At 35.1% G+C, this 26,908-nt stretch overlaps 1 long non-coding RNA gene across 1 annotated transcript; it reads right to left on the bottom strand.

The window, feature by feature from the left end:
* Window positions 1-9,092: 9,092 nt before the first annotated feature.
* Window positions 9,093-24,020, bottom strand: LOC103877548. Its single transcript, XR_001894831.3, has 3 exons — window positions 22,064-24,020; window positions 17,365-17,423; window positions 9,093-16,596 (listed from the first exon to the last, which is right to left on the bottom strand). It is a non-coding gene; the product is annotated as an uncharacterized LOC103877548 (long non-coding RNA).
* Window positions 24,021-26,908: the final 2,888 nt, after the last annotated feature.

Below are 26,908 nucleotides of genomic sequence, written 5' to 3'. Positions count from 1 at the left end.
TTTTCTTCTGAAGTAATTGTCTTGAAGATCAACTAACTGTTGTTCGCCTTTGATGGTGCATACGTATACGGTAGTTCGAGACATTGTGTTAATGAATAGTAATAATTTCAGTAAGAATATTCACTGAGTTTATTCACTAGACTTAAATCTCAGAAAAAGATGTGTTGTAAGACAATTTTATATCCTTTGTAATATGATAATTTTTAAAAAGTGGTTTCAGTTGTAAAAGCTTGATGCAAATAAAAGTCTCATCTTTTCTAAGTACTTAACTATTCCATGTGACTTCTGAAAACATTGTCATTGGAAAGATTAGACTAAAATGATACCAAATGTCCAATAAAACACAGAATATCCTTCTGAATCTGCAGGGTTAGCTGGCATGCTTGCCACTTTACACACACAAACCAACAGAAACTAAACAGGCAATGTATCTTCCAAATTCTCCCAAAGGCAGGATTTTTAGCTAAAATAAATTAGCCTTGAAGAAAGACAGACCTGGCTTTTGAAAAAAATGATAACTTTTTAGATAAATCAGCTGCCCCAAAAATTCACTGTGCATATAAGAAGTGGAAATATATACAAATTTGAAAAACGCAAACTTACTGTAAAATTGCAGATGTTACTATTTAGCCGTCAGAACAAGCAAAAAAAAAATTTAAGAACATTAGTAATATAATGGAACATAAAAAATCTGACACACAGTTAGTATTTGCAATTAACTGGTATTTTTCAGAAGCTAGTTATTCAGAGGAATCAACTAAAACACCTGGAGAAGTTTGCTACAGAAATTTAGGTGGTAAAACTTTTAGCTTAGAAGTGAGGTCAATGCATGCTTGGCCTCTGACACCATATAAAACTATGAGACTGGACAACCAAACTCAATGGCTCTCATTTTTAAACCTCAAATCATTTTTAATTCCATCTTATCTTACAAATTTTGCTTCTATTTCATCACACTCTCTCCATCATTGCTAATACCATTTTTAGCATCCCCTTAAATATTAGAATAATCTTGTACTAAACATCTTCCTTTCTTCATTTTTGTTCATCTTATATGCAGAGCCATGACTGATTGTTCCAAATCTGTTCATGGATTCCTCATTTTCTTAAGGACAAAGTGCAAACTTTGCTCAACCTCTTCCTTATTCTATGAGGCAGGCTGGTGGAGGCTCCATCACTGCAAACACTGCTGGAACATAGGAGGGAAAAGAAAAGGAAACCCAGGAAAGCTGTGTAAGGACAAATCTCATGGTCATACCAGGTTTAAAGGGGTAGGGAGGTGCGATTCAGCCATGTGCCTAGGAGAAGGAGAACCAGAGTACTGGTGGACAGTCCTGATGAGTATCACAGATCTACTGCTCATACACTTTGACAGCCAGACACTGTCTTGAGCCCCTATAGGAAAACTACAGTTCAACTTGGTGTAGCTCTGCACCTCTGTGGAAGAGGATTTTCCTCCTATTGCAAAGGAAAAGATCTTGTGCTCCTCTACTGACATGGCTTTATTATAACAAATTGTGAGTAGCCTTAATAAGGGAACTTCTATTAGAAGTGATCAGAAAGAATAACAGCATCAATGAGCTAAGTATTTAATATTTCATAATTATGGAAGGCTTAGTGTGTGCATGGTACAAGACACTGCATGTATTAACTTATTGAATCCCCACAATTGACCCTGAAACAAGTATTCTTACCAGCATTTCACAGAGGAGAAAACAAAGGCACAGAGAAGTCAAGTAACTCAGCCAGGCTCACACAGCAAATGTGTGACTGAGTATGAATCAAGCACAGAAAGTCTGACTCCAGAGCCAGCCCTTTTGGCCATGGCAATGTACTGCTTCAAAAGGAAATGACTTGGCAAAAAATTATTTCTTAAATTAATTTTGTGGCTTCCATTCAAGAAAAAAATATATAAATCAAATGTTAAAATAGTAGTCCTTCAAATGCAGAAATACAGCCTTGAGCTCTAAACACCTCTGTGTAGCAAATCTTATTCCATTCTTTGAGGCTGCATTTTACAGCTAACATATCCTGGCATGGACACCTGGCTGAAGTACATCAAAAGCAGATGTCATGAATGATATAAACTGAGATCCATTTAGAGCCTTTAACTAATTGGTTAATGACTACCCTTAATATTTTATTCAGGCTAAAACTTCTTCCTCCAAACAAATGATGTAGATATCCAGGATCTCAGAGTCTTCAGCCAAATACTTGAGCAAATTCAAAAATTTTTTTAGAAAAAAAAAATTCTACCCACAGACACCTGGGCAGCCCTTCCTCCAAATGAGAATTGAATGGCCCTCTATTGAGATCAGAGTATGAGTCAGGTTTCTGAATTTTCAAATGAGAAATGTTATTCTTTCTGCCTGCATGCCACACATATAAAGCATGTGGATGTCACTTTAACTGACGACACAGAATGTCTGCATTACAGCTCTCCTGAGAGGATCCAGCCAAGAATTTACTACAGCCCAACATTTGCAAAGAGCTCATTTGACATATCTCATTTTAGAGAGAGTCAACCTAAAGGACATAATAGCTGCTCACTCTTCTAGGTTCTTCTAATTTCATCATTACATTAGATCAGCTTGTGAGATAATAAACTTCACTGGCTTTATTATCTCGACTTTTTTATCCTCCCTCTCCTCACAATTTTTAACGACTTTGTTGGGTTAAATTATAGTTTTATGAACCTAGTTTTCATATAAGATCCATAGAAAATATTCACTAAATCACATTTCTGTAACTCCTACTAATTTGTTGGCAAAGAAATCATGATGTACAGGAATTCCTGTGTATAGATCTATAAGAAATGCTGGTTTCAGAACAAATTTTAACTTTTGTATTTATTATCTAGTGCTACATAAATTATCACAAAATCAGTGAATTACAATGACATACATTTTTTATCTTTCAGTGTCTGTGGTCATACATCCAGCTACTGCTTAGCTTCATGATCTCCTCTGCTTCATGGTTTTTCATGAAGGTGCAATTCAGGGGCTGGCCAGGGTTGATGCCTCACCTGAAGGCTCAACTGGATTTGAAGGGAATCCTTCAAAGTTTGTATTCCTGGTTGCTTGGCAGAATCCTGTTCCTTAAAGTTTATTGGACTGAGGGCCTCAGTTCCCTGTTGGATATTGACTGGAGTCTGCTCTAAGGTTCTTGCCATGTGAGCCTCTCCAACATGGCAATTTACTTTATCAAATCCAGCAAGAGAGAGAAGGCCTAGCTAGCCACAGAAATGGAAGTGACAATTTTCTGTAGCAAAATTACAGAAATGACATCTCATCATCACCTTTGTTGTAGTCTATTGCTTAAAGCAAGTCATTAGTCCAGGCTATGCTCAAGGGGAGGTCATCTTAGAGTCTGCTGGCTGTCCCTTGCTAGATACATTTTAATTCATCTCATCATATTTTTCCTTTTAATCCTGGCAAACTTTTAGGGAAAGTTAAAAGTTTTCTAATACATTATTCTCTTCACACTAAATGTTTTCTAAATAGTTTCTATTTACTTAACTGGTCTTTAATACTTCATTATTGCTAGGAACTCCAAATATATTTTGGAATAAGGTATGCATGTCAAGAAATTAATAACAGATGGTTATCTGGCTACTCAGATCAAGGTGTTAATACATCAACTCAATAATACATTCAAGAAAATATAAAGACTTTTGAAGAATGCATTTCCTTCTTGCTATCTCCTTTAAAGCAGTAATGACCAGAAAAATCTCTCACGGCTGAATGTGAAAAAAATTATGGATTTTGACTGCTGAATATCATGTAAAGAAAAATTATGGTAATGACATTTAGGAGAAAAGGACAACTTCTTCAATGATATGTAATCATACCTAGAGTGCAAATCTTTCCCTAATGTCATGACATGAGTGCTAAAGTCATAGGTAAATTTAAATTAATGATTCTGCCATTGCGTTGTGTCTTCACTTACCTTCTAATTGTAGATGTAAAATAATTCAATATTTACCTATTTATGCCTTGTATTTCTTGCTGAATTTTATGCAATCGTGAAATAACTCCATTTAGCAATCAAGACACTTAATTTAAAGCTTGCCTCACTTCCAATGCTGGGTAACAATCATAAATAATTTTAATGATAATGTCAGGAATGTTAGAAATACTTGAAGGATCATTTGTTTTGCCTGAGCAATATACAGAATTGGAAAGAAGGAATGATTTACATTTTGGTAATTAGGCATTTCTAATCCCTTTCATTCTTCAGTCAAGCTATAACCTACTGAATTGAAAATATAAGATGTCAGTGCTTTTCAATATAAGAATAAATGTTTTCTGGCATTTCTCTGGATCGAACAAAACTTTGGTTTCCATGGATCCCAATTATAGTTTCAAGTTGTTCAGCACCACAGCAACAAAACAAAGGAGAAATTCATTTAAAGCTGTTGAACTTTTAACATGGAATATAAAGGAAAACCAATGAATGCAGGCTTGGTACATGATTGCTCTCCCTAGGAGCCTGACATATCCTGACCAATCACTCCAGTGCTAAGGAATGTCCTTTCAAGACAATGCCACCAGGCAGGTTCATGCAAGAAGGACAAAAAGGTTAAAATGCAACTAATGCTTTCATGTCTTTTATTTAAACTGGCTATAGCCTCACCTAAGAGTAACTGACTTTAAGCTTATCTCCTGGTTAACTGATGAATATCTGTGTCAGATAATCCATAAGTTCACCAACGGTCATTTCAGTAGAAATTAGAAGACTTCCTGGGCTGGCCTGGAGATGGTTATAGGATCAAAAAAAAATTACATTGTTTTAACAGACCCCATAAAACAGACTCATCCTGATGGAACAGTGTGGTATGCATAGAATTAATGAGCTCCTTAAAAGTAATAATCAAATCTCTTTTTTCCTCTTTATATCTCCAACATTCAGCATAATGTCTGGCCCACAGTACGAGAACTTTAGTAGTTTTTTTAGAAGTCAGTTAAAGACATTTTCTTCTACAAAATAGGTAATAATTTCCATTTATTGTCATAAGTATACTGTTTTTCATATTCAAAGGATTGGTAATTAACAATCTATAAAATGTCCAGAGAAACATAATAAAAGTGGAAGTAAATTGTGAACTGGAAAGTACAATGAGAAGTCAATAACTACTTTACATGAACTCATTGTGTGCTGGAAATGTACTGTAGAATTCTATGCAGAACAATATAGAAGGATTTTGCAACCTGAGTTAACTACTAAAGTTTACAATAGCATCAGATTAACTCAATAGTGAAAATCTTTTTCCAGAGATACGTCATAATATAGATTATATTAATTTGAATGTATCTATAATTATGTCCATCTATTGTGTTGTGGGTGGGGAGGAGGTCTCACTTTATGCACCGTGTTTAATACATTTTCCTGGCTGGCATTCCTCCTTCTGAATTATTTGATTTCTACTATTTCCCCTGTTGAAAATCTTTAAAAGTCTCTAAAATCTTCCACTTTAATGAGGGAAAACACAGTTACCTTGCAAACTAAGAGAAATCTGTGCATTTCTAGCTATGTATTTATCTATCTACTTATCTAATTCCTTAAGTAAATTTTAAACGAGGGCTGTACCTTATCCATAGGAAAAAATACACAGATCAGACACATCTCTTTCCACATACAGTGAGTTTGCTTTCAAACCTAAAGAATAGCGCTAGGCAGACATCTACGTGTGTCTCATACTCTGTTTCCGGATGTAGGCAGCTTGGAATTTCAAATGATTGAGTTATTTTGGGGTTGCATGAACTTTATTATTTGATATGATAGACAGTAATGAGTAGTTCAGAATGAACGTCCACAGGTATAACGGACCCGCTAATTAATTTTAAAAATTAATAAACTACTAGCGAGTTGAAATAACATTATCAGTGAATTGTTACTGATCCATAGAATAAAACTTTGAACACTCAAAACACGAGATGAGAATTCATATTCTATTGGGTTGGTGCAAAAGTAATGACAAAAATCACAATTACTTTTGCACCAACCTAATATAAGCAGAAATATATAAAAATGTCTAGTTCTCAATTACTGAATTAGGAACATTTGGTTAATCAGCACCCCAATTTAGTTTTTGATTGAACATATTGCCTCTTTTTTCCGTACACATTAAATATTTAAAGCAGCTAGCTAAGAATACAGTTGTTCAGTTCAACTTCCCTGTTCCAGAGCTCTTTAAAGTTCCGCTAACCATTGTAGAAACCTAAGTTACTACAACGAGACCTGAAAATATTTTCTAACAAAGTAAGTATTGCATTTCTTTCATTTTAATTCAAATATTATTGAGTGCCAAGTCCGTCTAAAGCACTACTGTCAGCATCAAGAGAAGGTCTATTACTATTGAGTTTAAAATTGAGTCAAGGGACGCAAGAGGATAAAATAAGAACCTGGAGAGTGCCTTAGGGATTCAGAGAAATTTTCAACATCGAGAACCCAAAAGAAGCTTCAGAAAGAACAATAGTAAAGAAGCTTCAGAAAGAACAACAGTTGAGCTTGATCTTGAAGAAGTATAATATATATTCTGACCATAAGCAGAACAGTGGACATGGTGAAACCCTGTGTCTACAAAAATACACAAATTAGCCGGGCACAAATGGTGGTCATGCCTGTAATTCCAGGTACCCGGGAGGCTGAGGAAGGAGAATCACTTGAATCTGGGAGGTGGAGGTTGCAGTGAGCAGAGATCATGCCTGGGTGACAAAGTGAGACTCCATCTCTAAATAAATTAATTAATTAATTAAACAAAAATAATGCTTGTTACCATGAAAGGCCATGTTCAAACCTGCTGACAACTGGAAGTTTTCTTTTAAGTTGGCTTCAACTACTTTCCCAAACCCACACTGGACAATTAAATTGTTGTCTTTTATTGACAACTCTTGCTGGGTGATGGAGAGGACTCAGAACCCACTTGTACTTTTTTCCGTTATACTTACAATTTTTTATTTGTTCCCCCAAACAGAATGTAAACTCCAAGGAAGAAGGGTTTAGGGCTCTTTTGCTTTCACTATAGAAACCAAGTATCTAAATGGATGTCTGGATAAAAAGTGTCCAAAATTACTCAATTTTTTGTTTGTTTCTTACTGTGGTAAAAACATTTAACATGAGGTCTACCCTCTTAACAAAGTTTTAAGGGTCCAATGCAGTGTTGTTAACTACAGGCATGATGTACAGCAGATCTCTGGGATTACTCATCCGTCATACCTGAGATTGTAACCTTGCTGAAGAGTGACTCTCCTTTTCTCCCTACCCCTAGTCCCTGGCAACTACTATCTACTCTATGCTTTTATGAGTTTGATTACTTAGATACCATATATAAATGGAATCATTCAGTATTTGTCCTTCTGTGACTGGCTTAATTCACTTCACACAATGTCCTTAAGGTTCATTCACATTGCTACATATGACAGGATTTCCTTCTTACTCGAAGCTGATTAATATTCCAGTCTATGTATATACTACTTGACTTTTTAATAGGTAGAATGCAATGGAAAGCCTCCTGAAGGAAGATCATAAGAGGTGACACAGTTTCCCATTCTCTCTCTTTGTCTTGGGACAAGCAACTTGGGATTCCTAAACCCAGCTACCCTGAAATCATCATGCTTACAAGACAGAACAGAGAGATATGTAGAGTATGCGGAGTCAGGGAGATGCCCAGATTATTCCAACCCCAGTTTTCAAGCTGTCCCAGGTGATGCCAAGTAGAACATCATTCTCCTTGCCAAATCCTGCCTGAATTCTAGATTCCTGAATCAAATCAATATTATGGGTTTCTAATTTGTTTTTAAAGTGTGATTAAATGAATTTTAGTAAATTTACAGACTTGTGAAACCATCACCACAGTCCAGTTTTAGAACATTTCCAACACACCAACAAGATCTCTCATCCCTATTTGCAGTCACTTCCCATTCCCCACCACAAACACTGCCCCCAGCCTCAGGCAACTGCTGACTTCTATCTATAGATTTGCATTTTGTAGACATTTCAAGTAAATAAAATCGCACACTATGCTGTCTTTGTATTTAGCTTCTATCTCTAAGCTTAATGCTTATGAGGTTCATGCATATTGTAGCACTTATTAGTACTTCATTGCTTTTTATGCTGAGAAGCATTGCATTTTATGGATACACCACATTTCTTTTATCTGTTCATCAATTGATGAACATTTGAATTGTTTTCCCTCTGGCTGCTACAAATGATGCTCCTTTGAGTGTTAATATACACATCTCTTTTTGGATAGGTATCTTCATTTATCTTTGGTAGATACCTAGGAGTGAAATGTCTGTGTTGTGCGGTAATTGATATTCCACGTTATAAGAAACTCTAAGCTGTTTTCCAAAGTGACTGGATCATGTTATATGCCTGTTAGCGATATATAAGCTTTCTCAAAATTCTTCTCATTATTTGTCCTTTTGAACCTGTCTTTTTGAATGTCATTATTTTAAGCCACAACATTGTTTCAGGAGAATTTATTACACAGCAATGTATTTCTATAACAATCTTATTATTTTTTTCCTCTACCTCTAAAATATGTTTCACCAAAGCATGGATCTTTGGCTACATTGTTCACCAATCTACCCAAACATCTAGAAACTTGCATATTAAAGGTGCCACCAATATCTAAGAATTGAGTTTTCAAAACAACCACATCAAGTAGGAACTGTAATTACTGTTTATGATATTAAAGCTGAAGTACATGTAACAAGGAGTGTCTCAGTTCACTGATTTTTTTTTCTCTTCTCCCAAAATTCACAGCACTAATGAGTTTTAGAAGGTTGTATTATGACCACTTAAGTTATTCAAGCAAATTATATATATGTAATATATATGTAATACATTTTACCTAAATTTATTTATATTTATATATTTTATATGTGCATGTATATATTTTATATATACACATATGTATACTATATAATATATAGTATATATCATGTATACATATGCATAATTATATGTATTATACACATATGTATAATATATGTATAAATAATAGCTATTATATAACATATATAATACATATACAATATATGTAATATAATTAACCAATTTAGATAAATTTAGAATAACAGGTTGGATTATAAATGTGTGTGTGTGTGTATATATATACACATACATATGTATGTATATACACACACAGAGACATATGGACAGACAATCTATTGCCTCTGGAGGTCCTTAACATAAGGCAGGCATAATGCACAGTCCTAGAAAGGAAGACATTGAAATGTCAACTGACAAAAAAAATATTCACCATAGCTAACAACTGCCTGCCTCTGCTGTGTTTGTTAGGCCCCTGTGGAGGAAACACGTATGGAAAAAATGCTCTAGAGAAGTCCTGAAAAACTTCGGCCAAGCAGGTCCCTGCTGATACCTCAGTGGGTATGCTCAGCCAGAGGTCTAGGGAGACAACATGCATTTAAAGGCATTTTAACCTGTGCTCCTGTGATACCCGGGAATCTAACCCAAGAGCACTTTTTCTCATAGCAGAAGGGAAAAGAGAAAACTCTGGAAGCCCAGAAGTGAATAAAAATTATTTACATGAAAAGTTTTTTCAAGGAAACATATAAACTGTGCTTGAATTACAAGCTCATAGTTTTAAGAAAATTGGGTATATTCAATCATTATCTTTTATAAAAGAAAAATTGATATGTTTTAAAATGGAGAGGTAGAGAGAGGTAATTAAAAGTCACAGTTGAATATTAAAGATGCAAGAAAAAATTTGAATATCCCTACCTCAGGATTACTGGAAATGTCACTGTGATAAATTTAGAATAACAGAACAAGAAATTATAAAAAGTATTTTCGGTCAATTCCCTGCCTTTAAGCAATAATAAATCTAAACTATTCTATAAAGAGAATTATCTATTATGGTCTTAAAATTTTCAACAGAAAATTATCAATATTCATTGACAATGTGATCTACAATTTTACAACTGTTAGTCCAGATCTACAAAACATCAAGTGAAAAACCATAACTCAGATAATTATTTTTTTAGTAAAACATAATTCAGAAGTGCCATCTGCAGAATTCTGGTTTAACTGAATTACTATTATATTTGCCATTACAAGTGAAAAATTTTTTTTTGATGTGTTCTCTAAACAAGACCTCAGGGACCTGGAAAAATGTTTGTGAGCTTCCCAAACTTTCCTTTGGCAGAAAGTCACTAAATACATGGGATAGAGTATGAATTTTCATAAAGGAAAAGCAGCATATCTGGAAGAATCTAGTAAAAATGTGAAAGTATGAGTCTATTGTTGGAATCTTGAAATGGAACTAACATACAATAATAGTAACAAAAATAACAAAATGCTATCATTTGTTCAGCACTAACTACATGGAAGGCCCTGTTGTAAGCTCTCACTTGATTACAACATTATAACCTTTAAAGGCATCCTCATATTACAGGACTCTGAAAGTATATGAGTTCATATCAAGCTCTGACATCAAAACCTATTCTTAACCACCTGACACCATGAAATATGGCCACTAAGTTGAAGCAGTAATTAATATCTAGAACTGAATTCATTTTCATCTACATATTGACTAGCAAGATGGTTCAGACTAACAAATAGTCATCAGCAGAGAAAAATATGCTCACCTCTACGGTTTGCAAGTGGAAATCAATCTTCTCACTTAAAAAGTATACAAAATTAGGGAATTGGAATTTGAATGTCCAAAAGGTGAATATGCATAGAGTTAGGCAGAATAAAACAAGGCAAAAAAGAAAAAAACGTCACTCAGACTAAATAAGGGAGTCATAATCAGCTTATTTTGTCCTTTATATTCTAAATTGTAAACCTACTATATTTAATCCTCATCAGGCAGTAGATAGACATCTGCTTAGGTCAGATTCCCCAGAACTGCAACATGTGATGAGGATTTGTATGAAAATAATTCACTACGGAATTGCTCTGAGAAACCAGTGAGGGAGCAGAGGAAACAAGGCATGGCTATGGAAGCAGCCAACCATGAACATGGTCTCAGGAAAGTTCCTCAGAGCTGCTTCAGCCTGACCCACAGGGGAGTCTTAGATGTGTCCCCACTGGAACAAGAAACCTGACCTCCCACATTCTCGCATCCATCATGAGTACAGTGATCCAAGGGATACGGGTGAAGTCCCCGCAGTATTTGTTACAGTATCTTATCCAATTTTATAGAGGAGAGAGGAAACAGGAACTCAGCGTGGTTAGTAACTTTGCCCAAGGCCTGGGAACCCAACCCAGGTGTATTTGACACCAAAACTCAAGCTCTTTCCAACACTCCGTACCCTCCTGAAATTATTTCTCCACCTAAGTTGTCTGTTAGTCCAGTATTCTATTGCCCATATTTTCTCTGCCAGTTCCTGTAAATGGTATAAAAAGGCAGTCAACCACATGCTGATGGGATTTCACAAATCCCTCCTGATCATTTTCCAGTTTTGCTAGGGCGGACCTTTGCTGCAATCAGCAGTTCCTGCTATCCAGTGTCTTGGGAACATAGTGTTACGTTAACCAAAAGAGCCCTTGGGCGATAGTCGACTCCTCAGAGTGTTGTATAATAGAATATCCCGTTACAGATGGTCTCAGGTTTAAAAAGCCTCGAAAGATTACATGAAAAACAGTAACACAGGGAGAGAAAGGCAGTCTTAGGGATTGGGTGTGTAAACTGCAGAGTTGAAGACTGGGAAAAACACACAGTTTGGGAAAATTATGGCAAACTATCCAGAAAAACAGATTTTTTTTTCCCACTTTTAAAATGTAAGTTTTGGTCCCATCTAACAAAGTCAAAAGTTGAGACTTGATGAAGGTTGATTTGTTCTTTTACCACCAGTACTCGTTGTGGGTGGACAGGCTACTCTGCTTCTAGATTTCCTGTGGCTCTATCTCCACTTACATCTCTCATCTATCTCTAGGCAATCTGGGAACATCTATGCTCATTTATTTATATCTTCATAAATGTAAAACCTAGGGACCTATTTATCTAGTCATTGAAAGTCTATAAAACAGTAATGCGGGATGTAAAATATTCAGTGATTCTAAAGAGAAGAAAATTCTAAATTTGACCTTATTTCCATGGGACCATTCATCAATGACACTAAGTATTATCAGCTTGATAATTGTACATAAATAAGGATTGAATCTCTGATGAGGGATTAAACTAAAATTACTTCAAAAGCAAGCACATCCAAGTCAATGTTTTATAAAACCTTGACTGAGTCATAATTTTGCTTGTCATCTTTTTCATAAAAGAAGATTTACACATCCTATGATAGCACTAACCTTTTCAAAGAATGGCAAGTACACTTCATATATTCAAGTAATTATGAATTATGACTCCTAAATTATAATATCTAAAAAAATCAGAGAAATATGGGAATAAAGAATAACTCAAGAGTAAAAAGTTACTTCATTCTATTTTCAACTCTTTTTGTGTTTAACTCAGTAATATTATAACATCTGATACTTTTGGTTAAGTGATTCTAATTTTCTTTACTTGACATTATATGTAGGGATATAAACACATTAGTTTGTTCAAAGTTATTTATTGAATATCGACTCTGTGCCAAGTGTAAGGTGTTTTATGGCACTAATGTTGTTTAGGAGTTCAGGAGGGAAGGCATGCTATATTTCACGATGACTCTCACTCATTCAGTCATTCAACAGGCATTTATCAAGTATCATCCCTAGTACTAGGGCAGAGAAGTGAATCAGAGTCATTGCCCTCCCCTTTGGAGCACAGTCTTATTTGTGTGTTTCTCTCTCTCTCTCTCTCTCTCTCTCTCTCTGTGTGTGTGTGTGTGTGTGTGTGTGTGTGTGTGTGTGTGAGAGACACCGAGAGAGAGAGAGACACCGAGAGAGAGAGACACTGAGGGAGACTGAGAGAGACGGACAGAGGAACACAGACAACTGTAACACAGCATAGTAAGAGGTGGACATCAGATACAGATGGCTGTGGCACAGAGGAATAATGAATGCTACTCAGCGATCCGACAGCTGGGACTTAAAGGACAGAGTGTTGCAGCTGTGAGGGGCAGAGGCAGAACACAGTTTCCTACATATTTGAGACAGCAGGAAAAGCATATGCAAAGATAAGGAGGTACAAAAATGTAACTGCAAGTGTTTCAGTCCTGGCTGGAGAATGGTGTTGGACAGGAAGTCCAGGAGGGCACAGTTAGTCATGCTGTACAGTCTGGACTCCATCTGACAGAGAATTGGAAACTATTATGGGTCTTTAAACAGGGAACGTTTTGTAACATTTGATCTGCAATTTTAAAGGATCATTCTGAAAGTATTATGGAGAATGGATTAGGAGAAGAGAAGAGATTTTGGGTCAGAGAGAGTAGTTAAAAATCCAACAAATAACGAAAACCTGAACTAACCATAACAGTAATGAAGGAAGCATATATTTCGAGAGTAACCCTCTTGTGCCAGCTTTTACACTAAGCATTTGAATGAAATATCTTACTGAATTGCTCTCAATAACCACAACCCTGCCTCCCCCTAACATTTACATAACCAGTGCCTTTTATGGAAGAGGAAATGAGACAAAAAGAAGTTAAGGAATTTGACCAAAGTCACAGAGCTAGTAAGTGATAGAGCTAAGAATCAAATTCATGGACGCATTTGAGAAATTTGGATGAGGTATAACTGAAATAATTGAATAACTGATTAGCGCTAGGAAGTGAGAGGATGGAGGAGCCACAGTAATTACACCATAACTGGTCACTTTCCTTTTCCCTATTGTACCAAGATTATCAGGAAGTGTGGGGAAGAAGGGCAATTATTACATATATAAAGACAACCTAAAGCCTGACAATAATCAGGTAGCCTACATTGTCAGGAAGGAATAACAGCGACACCCAGGCTGTAGATCTCCAAGAGACACACAAGCTGTGGGAAACCTGTGTTTGTCTTGGCAGTTATAACTCCTGTCTTCCTCATGGACGTATTCTTGTTCTAAGAGAAGCAGTAAGAGACCACATAAGAATTCTTCCACACATGCACTAGATTCATAAGCCCAAGGAAAGATTTCTATCATTATTTTAAAAAATGGCAGATGAAAATTATTCTAGCAAATATCAAAGTAAGGATGCCAAACACCCAATTGGGAGGCATATATTTCACATCCTTCACACAATTTATATTCCCAAACTCTCTACAGAATTAAAAGCTAAATAAAGAAGGAACATGTGGTATAAATTAGAGAAAAAGCAATGGTGCCATAACAGCGAATAAATTTAAACCCTCTAGCACTAACGTGTACATTCCATATGTTTTATGTACATATATACTATGTTACTGTGTGGGCTTTTATGTCTACATATTTTTCAGAAACAATAATTTCTATATTATTTGAGAATATACAATAAATTGGTAAATGTTATCAAGGTAAATGTAATTCACAGGCTGAAGGAAAATACGGACAATTAGAACACATTCCTCTGTAAATACATATCATCTATATAAGAACTATTATAATTTCACTCATACACTTATCCATAATTTTAAAATGTCCCTCTAATGGTCTAATAAGAAATTATTTCTTTCATATACAATGAATTTTTGAAATAATACGCTTCATAAACCATAACCAAACATTGTTCCTTCAGGAAAACTACTTATTTGCAGAGTCACAAAATAATTCATAGGGACCATAAGAAACATCTAATACAGCATTTCCGAATCTAGTTACATGAAAGGGTTTAGCAAGATGAGTTTTCCAAGAATAAGGAATGCTCTTGTCAAGTGTATGAGAAACTGGGTTACACCAAGTTCAATATATTTCTTTACCAAAATCCTTTTAAACTATATTTTAATATGGTAATGAGCAAGGAAAATTTCCAAGAGGGCTGTAATATGTCCAGATATTTTTCTAAATTTATTTGAACATGGAAGTTTTTAATTCTAGGAATAATATAAGAATAATATCAGTGTTCTCTAAAACATGGTTCAGAGAGCTAATCTTATTTAACTATCTTCATTTTATACCTAACACTGAGGTATAGATCGATAAGTGAAGCTTCTCAGAGTCATAAAATTCGATAATGACAGAGCCAGGACTAGAAAACTGTTTTCTAAATACCTCATCCGACTCTGACTTTTTTTTCTGTATGTGGCAGGTGAGGGGCATTATTTTTCTTAGGGTACATTATTTAGCCACTAAAATGACAACAACTGAATTAGACAACAGTACAATGAGAAAATCCTAACAATGGTCACCATTTATGAGTGCCCACCACATGCCAAATTAAAATCAAAGTCTCTAGCAACTTGTCTTTCCTTCTTACAACATTGCAATGTAGTGAGGTACATATTATTTTCCCCATTTAACAGTGGAGGAAAGTGATTGAGAGACATTTGTAACTGGTCATACAACTTGAAGAGACAGAGCAGGTCTGACTGACTCAAATCCCCTGCCCTTTGCACCTGACCACCCCCTCCCCCTTCATATCTGAAAAAGTTATGCTCTTCAAAACACTCATCCTGAATCTATCTCCCCTACTGAATTCCAAAAAAGTAGAAAGTGGGTGCTCTTTCTGAAATAGCCATTTTCACTGACTACAACAGCCATTTGGAATTCATCAAATATTGACTTCTCCCTATTATAAAAGAAATACTACTTTGGGTCACTTTTTTCTTTATTAGATTTCTGGTTTTAAAACCCAATGGCCAAAGACATTTTTTTCTGTTTAAAAGGTTAAAAATGATCACTGAGGTAAATTCTAATCATTAAATTCAATAAGAACTAGCCAAGGTATTCTTGGCATAAATTCCCCAAAGCTAGTAAAAGTGACTTTAAAAGTAACTAAAATGACTGAAATACATTACAATAATATTGTATGAACCAAATCAAAATCAAACTCTGCATATTTTAACAGAATGGCAAAAGTAGACCACATACCACAAGATAATATTAACAATAATGGCTTTCAAAAAATAGCTAATCAAGCCACCAAAATATATAAAATGTTCATCTAGAGTCTGCTTTGAAATCAGACAAAAATAAATAAAGTGAAAGACATGGTTCCTGTCTTACTTTCACTGATGAGTATTAGAGGAATACTAAAGCCTCGAAACATCTATTAGACAGCAAGTAGAAATAATTTGCTGACTTTTGCTATTTTGTTTCCAAGTCGTAGAGCTTTATTAACAATAAGTCTGATCCCAGCAGCAAGGGCATTGATGTGACTGACACCCATAGTAATAAAAATATTACCCTTTGAGGCTTGTCAACTCTTCTTGCTACAGGCAGCTTGAGGAGATCCCTTGACAATGATTCATGGCTTGAAACTTATAACCATCTGCTCTCTTGAAGAATGCCTCAGCCAAGGTGAAGAGGGGAGTTTTTGCAGCTGTATTCTTTTTCCTTCTAAAGTCTATAGAAAAGCATCCAACAAACCACAAAAATCTGGCACTAATTTGAATATGGCAGACATTATCCTCCATATGTTCTTGTTTCAATGGACTCTTTTTACAGTAACTATCTCATTTGATGCCATTTCTTTCCTCTCTTCACGATGTGAAGTGTCAATTTTTCTCACTCTATAAACTTCTTAATATCCTTTCCATCCTAGGCAGTTTGCAGTTACTTGTCCATCTCTATTTTAATGAAAAGTATGTTTTACTATTGATAAAACTTAAGAGTTCAACTAAATTTTATCAAGTTAAATTATTTGTTTTATGTTTAAGGAAACCAAGGTGAAACAAGGTAAATTAATCGCTGTAAAGTCACACAGCCAGTCAATAGAATAATTAGAATTTGACCACTTCTCTCCCAATACCCCACCCAGCATTTCCTGCCCTATTTAAGAGAAGCTTCAGTGTCTCTGCTGTTTTCACTTAGATAACTTAATGAGGAATAGTTTCTGGCTCATTTATCACTTAACAAACCACAAGGAAAATGTCAGATGAACCAAATATTCGAAATTTTTATTGAATGAACTGAGAAGAAATATATACAATTCCAGAAGGATATTTCTTTTTCTTATATGAGAAAAGAAAACTTTTAAAGATAAAGGTAAAACTCAGTTTTGCATATCTTCCCATCATATTCCCAAATGTGATTTCAAATAAGTTCTAAGAAAAGCTAGCATATGCAAATTAGATAATTATATTATAGAGGCAGGTCTATTGTTATCTACAGACACCAAGTAAATTATCACAGGATTCAATGGCTGGAAATAGACAGTGGGTATGAAGATACGTAAAAGATTAACTAAGAAAAGCATTCTCATAAGCCACATATGAGGTCTAGTTTAGGTCTACTTCATACATTAAAATCCTGGGACAGGACTAAAGGAGCTGAAGGAGCTATGGCTACCAACAGTATGCCTTCTTCATACCTCAAGAAGGCTAGTAGAAACTCACCTTGGCTCAAAACTGGCACATTGTCCATTCTTCCACATTTCATTGACCAAAGTAAACCACTTAGCCAAGACCAACACCAGTAGGGTGGTGAGCCATGCCAAGAAAAATGAAAGGAGAACAAATCATGAGCAAATAATTCACCCTATCACTGTCAGAGGGACAACAGCCATTTTAGTAAAATGCTAAAGGCAAAAATAAGATTTAAGTGTGTTTTAGAAACAATGGGAAGAGAGGGAATTGGAAAGATTGAGAAGAAAATGTTGTCAATGACTTTTTCTCAAAGATAACAAAGAATGTGGGCAGGAGAAAAAGGAGGAATTTATTTTGTTTGGAGGAATGTCTTTTTATTTTACAGAATGTAGAAAATATTAGCTGCTTTTGTACTGATGAAAATAATTCTGAAAATAGTAAAAAATTAATGATTCAGGAGAGGAGTTGCAGAAGGATTAGGACAAATTTCTTGTGCTACACCCTTGACTAAGTAAGAAAGGAAAAGGGTTTCCATGAAAGAGGATAGCTGATCCATAGAGAAGAGGATAGAAAATGTATCTATGGTAATGTGAAGAAACTAATATGTGCCAAAACAGGCAGTTGGTTCAAAGTTGTGATGAAAGCTTATGAAAGATCTTTCCTGATTACTTCAGTTTTCTCAGTAAAACAGAAGCAAATGTCATTGGCTGAGAAAAAGGAGGGATATAAGATGCTGAAGATTCCAGAAGGCAGGAGAAGAGACAAAATTGTTATTCTAGAGAATGAGTGAATGAAGGAAGAGAGAAATAGAAAGAAATTGTCAATGTCTTTTGATAGTGAAACATTGTAAAAAACATATGCAATTAGAAGCTATTGGTTAAACAAAAGTTATGAGAGACTTTTAGGTTTAGTTGTAATACATAAAAACTTAGAAGTTATCACGCCCACATCTTTAAGACAATAAAGACTGAACAAGTTGAAAATCTATGGTTTTTGTTAGACCCATCAAAGAATTAAAGTCACAGGGCAAACTGCCACCCCTAAATCTGGAGAAAAAAGTGAATATAGAGATCACAGCCAAGATAAACTTACTTGGAGCAGAAGCCACTGTAGCTATAAACTAGTAGGAATACTTAAAAGGTAATTTGACCAATTGCTAGAGGTTGAGTATAGACTACCTTGAGAATAAGAATTCCTAGGGGATAGTCTTACGTGGTACTCATATATTTACGGATTTTACCTCCAGGGACACTACAGGACGTTCTCACAGTAAAGACTGAAAAACAAAAAAAAAAAACAAAAAAAAACAAAAAAAAAACAAACCTTGTTTTGATGACATGAGAAGAACATAATAATTCTGAAATACACCCAAAGCATTTACCATAAGAAATGCCTACTCTCTAAGGGAAAAGATGGCTTATAAAACTCATTTATTATCTAGGAAATGGGATATTATCCAACTCCAGGCCCTTCTAGCATTTCCATCTTACCTAAAGGGAGACTTAAAAAGTTAAGAAACAGACAACTTAAAAACACAATGATTTATATGTTAAGGGCTCTAAAGGAAAACATACAAGACAAATAGGTAATATATGAAAAGAGATGAAAACTCTTAAGAAATAATCAAAAGGAAATACCTGAAATAAAAAACACTGTAACACAAATGAAGAATGCCTTTGATGGGCTCATCAGTAGGCTGGACATGGCCAAAGAAAGAATTAGTAAGCCTGAAGATATAGCAATAGAAACTTCCCAAACTGACATGCAAAGAGAAAAAAAGAATGAAACAGAACAAAACATTCACAAACCATAAGACAATTTAAAATGGAGTAATATATGCTAATTTGAACACTAGAGATGAAAAAAAGAGATACAGAAGAAATATTTGAAGTAACAATGGTTGGGAATTTTCTAAAATTGGTGACAGACACCAAGCAAAGATACAGGAAGCTCAGCAAATGCCAAAGAAGATAAATACCAAGAAAAAAAATTACACCTAAGCTTGTCATATTCAAATTTCAGAAAACCTAAAACTGAAAGAAAATTTTTGAAATAAGCCAGAGGAAAAAAAAAGCACTTCACCTATAGAGGAACAAGGAGAACTACACTGGACCTTCCCAAATAGGTAAATCCAGAGACAGAAAACAATGGTGGTTTCCGGGGGCTGAGAAGAAGGGAGAATGGAGGAGTAAATGCTTAATGGATATGGGATTTCCTTCTGAGGTGATGATAACATTTGGAACTAGATTGAGGTGGTGGTTGCATAACATTTTGAATGTATTCAATGTCACTAAATTGTTCACTTGAAAATGATTAAGTGTATGTGAATTTCACCTCAATTAAAAAATGTACATTTGAGAAAAAGTAAAGGAATTAAAAAAGACATACCATACTAACACTAATCAAAATAAAGTTTTAGTAGCTACACTAATTTTCAACACAGCAGACATTAAAATAAAGAAAATTTTCAGGGAGAAAGAGGACATTTCATAATGATAAAGGGGTCAATTCTACAAAAGACATAATAATCCCTAAAATGCATGCACCTAACAACAAAGTATCCACATACGTGGTCTCAGCTGATACAGCCACAAAGGGAAGTAGACAAATTCACTATTACAGTTAGAGAAAACACCCTTTTTTTCAGAAATTGATAGATTCAACAGGCATAAAATCAGTGAGAACATACTTGAACTGAACAACATCAAATCATCTTGATCTAATTGGCATTTATAGAATACTTTACCCAACAGTAGCAGACTACTCATTCTTTCCAAGCTCACATGGAACATTCACTAAGATGTACCACCTTCTGAGCCAAAAAACATACCTTCACAATTTAAAAGAATAAAAATCTTACAAAATTATAAAAGGATCACCGCATTTGAAAATGATATTGGAAAGGACCCTTCATTGACATGAACTTGTTTATGATACCTGTTAAAAAAAAAAACAGGTATATCACTATTTAATTTTTGGACAGCATGGAAAAGCACAGAATATTAAAAAGATTTGTACTACATATCTCTGGTATTATGGCAATTTATCTTTTAAAATTTATTTATGTACATTTCCAGTTTCTTATAATTTACATGCATTAACCATATGATGTTCTAAATGTTTTAATGAAAACATAAAATGCCTTGACTTAGTAATTTCACTTCTTAAAACGTATTATAAAATAATCAGAAGGCTGAGGATTTATATATGAATTTATTTCATATCATTATAAAAGAAAAAATTGAATTAATTGAAGTGCAATAATAAAATTTGATGTTATATTTTGATATGTTATTTGAAATATAATTATAAAGTAATTTTTTGGGGAAATGGCATGGGAAAGCAATCATCATATAATAAAAAATGAAAGAAAAAGTTAAATGCAAAGTGTATCTGTATAAAGGAGGATCCCAATTTGTTACAGTGACCTTTGATAAAGGCTATTTCATGTAAGGTGAGATGGAGTAATTTGTTTTCTTCTTTATGGTGTTTGGTATTTTCTGAATTTTCTATAACTAGAAGATACTCTGATTGATAAATGGATTTTAAAATACTCAATAAAATAATAAAGTCAATATGATCAAGAAATTTAATTAACAATTCATCCAATGAGTACCATAAAAGCTTGAGAACAGAGGAGGTTTGATTTATTTCAAGGTGAAATGAGAGGTTATGTCACTATTTTTCAGATAAAGGGACCAGATTCCTCAAGCTGTGGAAACTCTGTTAGCCAAGAGGATCAATGTGTGGATTATGGTGCCTAATTACATGTGCTGTATCCTATACACTGTATTGAGAGTGCTCAATGGAAAATCGTCAAATTGTAAATTATTAAAATTATTGTAACACTCATTAAAATTATTGTCTCATTATTTGATCTTTAAGAATTTCAAAACTGTCACCAATGATGCTTATCAGCTGTAACTGGTTAATATTTTGATGAATATAAGTATGTTGACAAATATAGTCAAAGATAATAAAATGCCCAATAAGCATTTTTTACTTTGCCAAGTTTGGGTGAGTAGAAATAATAAATTATGTAAGGTAAATAAATCTAAAACATCTTTTTACTTTCTAAGGAGAAACAAAAATGGTAGAAAGACAAAATTAGTTCCCAGTTTCTCCATTCTTTAACCAAAAATTTCAGATCACCCTGAGCCACAGAAAGAAAAAGGAGAAAAAAATCCAGAGCCTTGTGCTGTAGCTCAAAACCCTAATCAACACTTGGGAGAGCAATGGCCCAGATCAAGGAATAGAGAGATCAAAGACCATCCTATAGCTACTCACAGTAGAAACCTTGCATCTCTACTAGAAAAATAAAAGCTACTTGAGCCCGAGTAAGCAGAAGCGCCTATAATCCTTCTGGGAGGCTGAGGGCAACAGGAGAATAAGCTGTCAGACAGGGCCAGACTTACAGTGAGCCTGAGACTAGGCGCCTGCCTCCAGCCTGGGTGACAGAGCGAGGACTCGTCTCAAAAAAAAGACAGGGATGGAGTGGGAGGGAGAAACAGGACAGGAAAAAAAGAAGAGGAGAGGCAGAGAAGGAAGAGAAAGATGAAAGCAAAGCAAGAGAGAAAAAGAGGAAGGAAGGAAGGAAGGAAGGGAAGGAAGGAAGGGTCATTTTGAAGCTCACAGCACCATTCTTGGCATTTTTTAATTTAATATTTAAATTTTCAAATACCCCAGAGTTATCCCTAAGATCCATACTGTGGAAGAGAGATAACAATACCTCTATCAGGGAGGAGTCTTTTATTTCTGTCTTCTTATTTCCGAGGAAGCTTAAACTCCTGTAACATGTGCAGCCTTCCTCCTTCACTCCTTGCTGTCCTCCTCAGCAGAGAGGACTAACTTACTGACTGCTAAACTTGGGGAAAACTTGGTCCAGGATACTGTATAGTCTAAGCTGTTTCCTTCCCTACACACGGACGACTGTTCCTTGCAAGCTTATTGGCTGCTTTCTCCATGTCTGGTTTGGTAAATTTAATTATTTAATTAAGAAACTTATTTGATAGAGTCTTAGACATGTCTCACAATAAAGAACTTAGGAAATGGTACTAATTGGCCTTTAGTGTGTGGCTACATGATTTTTCAACAAGCCATCTAAGGAAGAAAATTGGTGTGCAGGGATGACAACATAATAGCTTTGACTGATGAGCTCATGCAGGTGAAGTTTCTGAGGGAGATATGGTAAGTACATTATTATACTTCATTCAAATTCATATCTTCTAGGAGCAAGTATTTCCTATAAGAAGCAACTAATATTTTTTTTTCATGTCTGCTCCTGGTGTTGTTTCACATAGAAAAAGAAATATGCCTGCTCTCACTATGGTGTAACACATTAATTAAAACAGAAATTTTTACTGTCTTCTATTTTCTGCTGGTGATATAGGTAGACAGATGTGGTGAAGACAATCAAAGTGTTAACGCAAGCTAGTCTTCTCCAAAGGAGACAGTTTCATGGGCAATTCCTACACATTTCAAAGTTCCCCAAGGGAGCATCATGCTACCTGCTCATCCTCTGAAAGGCCTGCAGTAGGCTGAATATTGATTCCCAAAGACATCAAGATCCTAACTCCGGGAACCTGTGAATGTTACTTTATATGTGAAAACAGACTTTGCAAATGTAATTAAGTTGAGGATCCTGAGATGGGGAGAATATCCTGGCTTATCTGGGTGGTTCTTAAATGGAGTCACAAATTTACTTGTAAAAGGGAGGCGAGGGGAGATTTGACTATAGAGACAGAAGGCAATGTGAAGACTGAAGAAAGATGTTACACTGATAGCTTTGAAGACAGAGAAAAGAGCCATGAACCAAGGTATGCGGCTCTGAGGCCAGAAGAAGGAAGGAAGTGGATTTTCCTCTAGAGGCTCCAGAGAGAGGATAGCCCTACTGACACCTTGACTTCAGCCCAGTGAAACTGATTTTGAATCTCTGACCTTTCCCATTTTAAGAGAATACATGTATGTTGTTTTAAGCCACAAAGTCTGTGGTAATTTCTTACAGCAATCATAGGAAACTAATCCAGAGCCCATTGCTAATAATAAGTAACTGCAAATATGAAAGACACCACTCACCAACTCATGTCCCATCTCCAGCTCTTTCTCTACCTGCCCACCTCCCCTCCCACCTCTTTCTATTTTCTCGGCCCACAATGAGGACTTGAGAGAATAAATATAAAAAATTATTTTTAGGAATTTACCAAGCCTCAGGGTTTGTTAAAGCAAAAGAACTCAGTTAATTGACTAGATTTTTCTCAAACACAGAGCACTGATTTCTTAAATACAGGGCCAACAGTGCCAATGCCAGAGAATCCCTGGGCTGTTACCTCCAGGGAGACAGATTACAAGCTGACTCATGTTACAAGGCTAATTCCCCAGGGCTGGTTTTAAACCTCAATATCTAAATAGGACACCTACTTATATAATAAATATCATGCAGGAATTCATTTTTAAGAATAAAATATAGGATTATTTTTCTTCAGAACTTATGCCCTATTATGCCCTTTCTTCCTGCTTCATTATAGTTCCAGGAAGTAATCCCTATCCTTATAGGAATTCATTTGAAAGATAAAACATATTAAAAGCAAAACAAACATACAAATATCTCTCCTTCGCATTAAGAAGAGATTTTCCTCTAATAAACAATTGCCAAATCTTGAAAATCAGCCCACTTTAAAATACTTTTTAGAATAAATTATTATAAAATATTACAAATATAAAAATAAATTTTTGTAATAATTTTTGAAATGAAATAATTTTGATGCAACATTTATGATGCCAAAACTGAGTTCAATAGTGTTTTGGTAAATCAGCTTTCTGGAAAAAAGGAAGAGAAAGAGGAAGACTTCTGATTGCCAATTTCCATGGTGATGTAAACAGTCCTCCAATTTTGAGTCACTAATAGTTTAACATCCAGCTCATTAAATTCCGGAATATGTATTCATCAGCCCTTATGCCCAGTCAGTTCTAGCACACCACTGCAAAATGTCAAACTATATGTAATTATCAATGGTACTATGATTGGTTTCTCTTAATTGCTTTTTGGATATCAGAAGACAAAGAATAAAAATGAGGAAAAAATTAGTGAACTCTGACATGCATCTTCATTTTATTTTTGGTCCAATGTTTTTCAATACAAACAGAAAGGGAAAGAGAAGAGATAAGACACCAGATTCAGCCCCTGAATAAAACTTGAGGATAAAAGAACAACTTTAATTATCTTAATTACACTAATCCCTGCCTATGATCCACGAACCTAATGCATCACCTATCCTAACAAGAAATTAAAGAACTAGAAGAGAGAATGAAATGTAAATAATTAAGCAGATGAAGTTGAGTCCTAATTCATCACAGAGACAAGAGTCCTCTTACTGTGTATTGAGAAGGAACTCAAATATGCTAACTGGTGTTTAATCTATTTCACTTTTAGTACTATAATTTTCTGATTTTCTCTGGAGTCATTTATTAGAAGAAACCTATAGCTATCTTGGACAGAATCAAACTCCCATCCTTTAAGGATGGGAATTTTTTTTTTTAATCTCCAGATGGCAATGAGCAGCTAGATCTCAAGATCTCTACTTTTAGCTAGGGACAACATGACTCTAGAACCTTTCCATGCAGGAACTAGTTCTTTCCTTCAATCTCAGCAGCATAACTGGTTAAGAATTAACATTTAAACCAGACTTTACTAATGATTTAGGCTAACAAAGACAAATCCAGAAAGGTAAATATACTGCACTGATCGAAAAAGTAGATATGTATGTCTTCTCCCAGGGGCCCACTTCGTCCACTTTCACTGGGTCGAGCTCTCAGCAACCCTCACTTGGCAGAGACCATCTTTCACCACCTGAGCTCACCCTTGAACAAAACATAAATCTTTGGAATCCAGATACAAGAAAGGACTACTCTCTGAAAGGAGAGTACAATTGACCTTGGACAATGTGGGGGTTAAGGGTACCAACCCCTTGCATAATCAAAAGTCCGAATATAACATTTGACTCTCCAAAAACCCTATTGTTGACCAGAACCCTTACTGATAGCATAAACAGTCCATTAATACATATTTTTGTGTGCATGTATTATATGTTGTATTATTATAGTAAAGTAAGCTACAGAAAAGAAAATGTTATTAAGACAATCATAAGGAGTAGAAAATACATTCATAGTACTATTCTGTATTTGTTGATAGGGTAAGTCTATGTGGTCTGTTTACAAGACGAATCATCTGTCTGAAATGGTGGGCAACCACAGCTGCAGACATCAATCTACTGTGCATATCAAGTAATACAACTTTTTCTTGCAATATAATGACTTTTCTCTGCTTCTTGGTAGCACTTCCAGGATCACTAGTGGCACTTTGGATGGGTCCCATGGTATTATGTAAGGTTTACGGTACTGCATTCAACATGATGAAAAACATGCAAGAACTGGAAGAGATCACTTGTTACTGCCACCTTCAATTTAGGGAGAAAATTAACATCACACGATGTTTTAAGCAGATACAATACTTGAGCTCACTGCAATGACAATTAGAGGTAGCTACAAAATTATTATAGTAGTGCAGCATATAATACAGTTAATTTTATGCAGCTATAATTGAATACTACAATTTTGTGTTTGTTTACATTTCTCACAACTGCTAATATCCCCATGTACACTTTGTGTTTGTGGGCAAAGTTTTGATACATTTAGCTTTTTATAACAGATGTGTATATACCTTATGATAGTAAATCATAAAATAGATTTGTGTCTATGTATGTTTTATACATTCATGAAATAACTTTTTCTTATTTTTTTCAAAATTTCTAGGCTACACAGTTTGTCCCTGAGTTTTTTTTTTTTCCAAATTGCTGCAAATCTCCAAAAAAAAATCTTTATTTATTGAAAAACAATCTACATATAAGTTGACCCATGCAGGTCAACCTGTGTTGTTCAGGGGACAACTATATATACTCCTCTCTCCTGTTTGAGTCTTACCTCCCAAGTCTTTTGTGTTCTATCCTAGGGCTCAACTCTTCCTAGGACCACTGAAATCAGGAATATCTCCTCCTTTATGTGAAGGCTTTACTCCTTAACTACGGGAGTATGCCTCAGACCTGGTTCCTACCAGAATAACCACATCAGATCTGTAATATATAGCTTTATCATGTCCTCAGTGGGTGCCTCAATAAGTTTGAGATATTCTTTTTTCCTTTGTGGCTACTTCCTTTTGGCCATACACTCTTGGTTCTGGATCACTTCCAAAAGCTTTAAAACATACTTAATGAATGTGTTCCCTAAAATGCCTCTCCTATCCAGCTGTCCATTTTGGGAAAAATAAAGGAAAATCTTGATTAGCATTATTGTGAGAGGTTTTGGAGAGTGAAGGTCTTAACAATTGCACTTGTTTCTTTGGTTTAATTTGGAATATTCAAACTCTACTAGATGTATTAAAGACCAGTGTATTAGTCTGTTTTCATGCTGCCAATGAAAACATACCCAAGACTGGGTAATTTATAAAGAAAGAGAGGTTTAATGGATTCACAGTTCCACGTGACTGGGGAGGCCTCACAATCATGGTGGAAGGCAAAAGGCA

Source organism: Papio anubis, chromosome 12, assembly GCF_008728515.1.
Source record: "Papio anubis isolate 15944 chromosome 12, Panubis1.0, whole genome shotgun sequence".
Lineage (NCBI taxonomy): Eukaryota > Metazoa > Chordata > Mammalia > Primates > Cercopithecidae > Papio > Papio anubis.
Note: the sequence above shows the minus strand (reverse complement) of the source record. Positions and strands in the feature narration are given on the sequence as shown.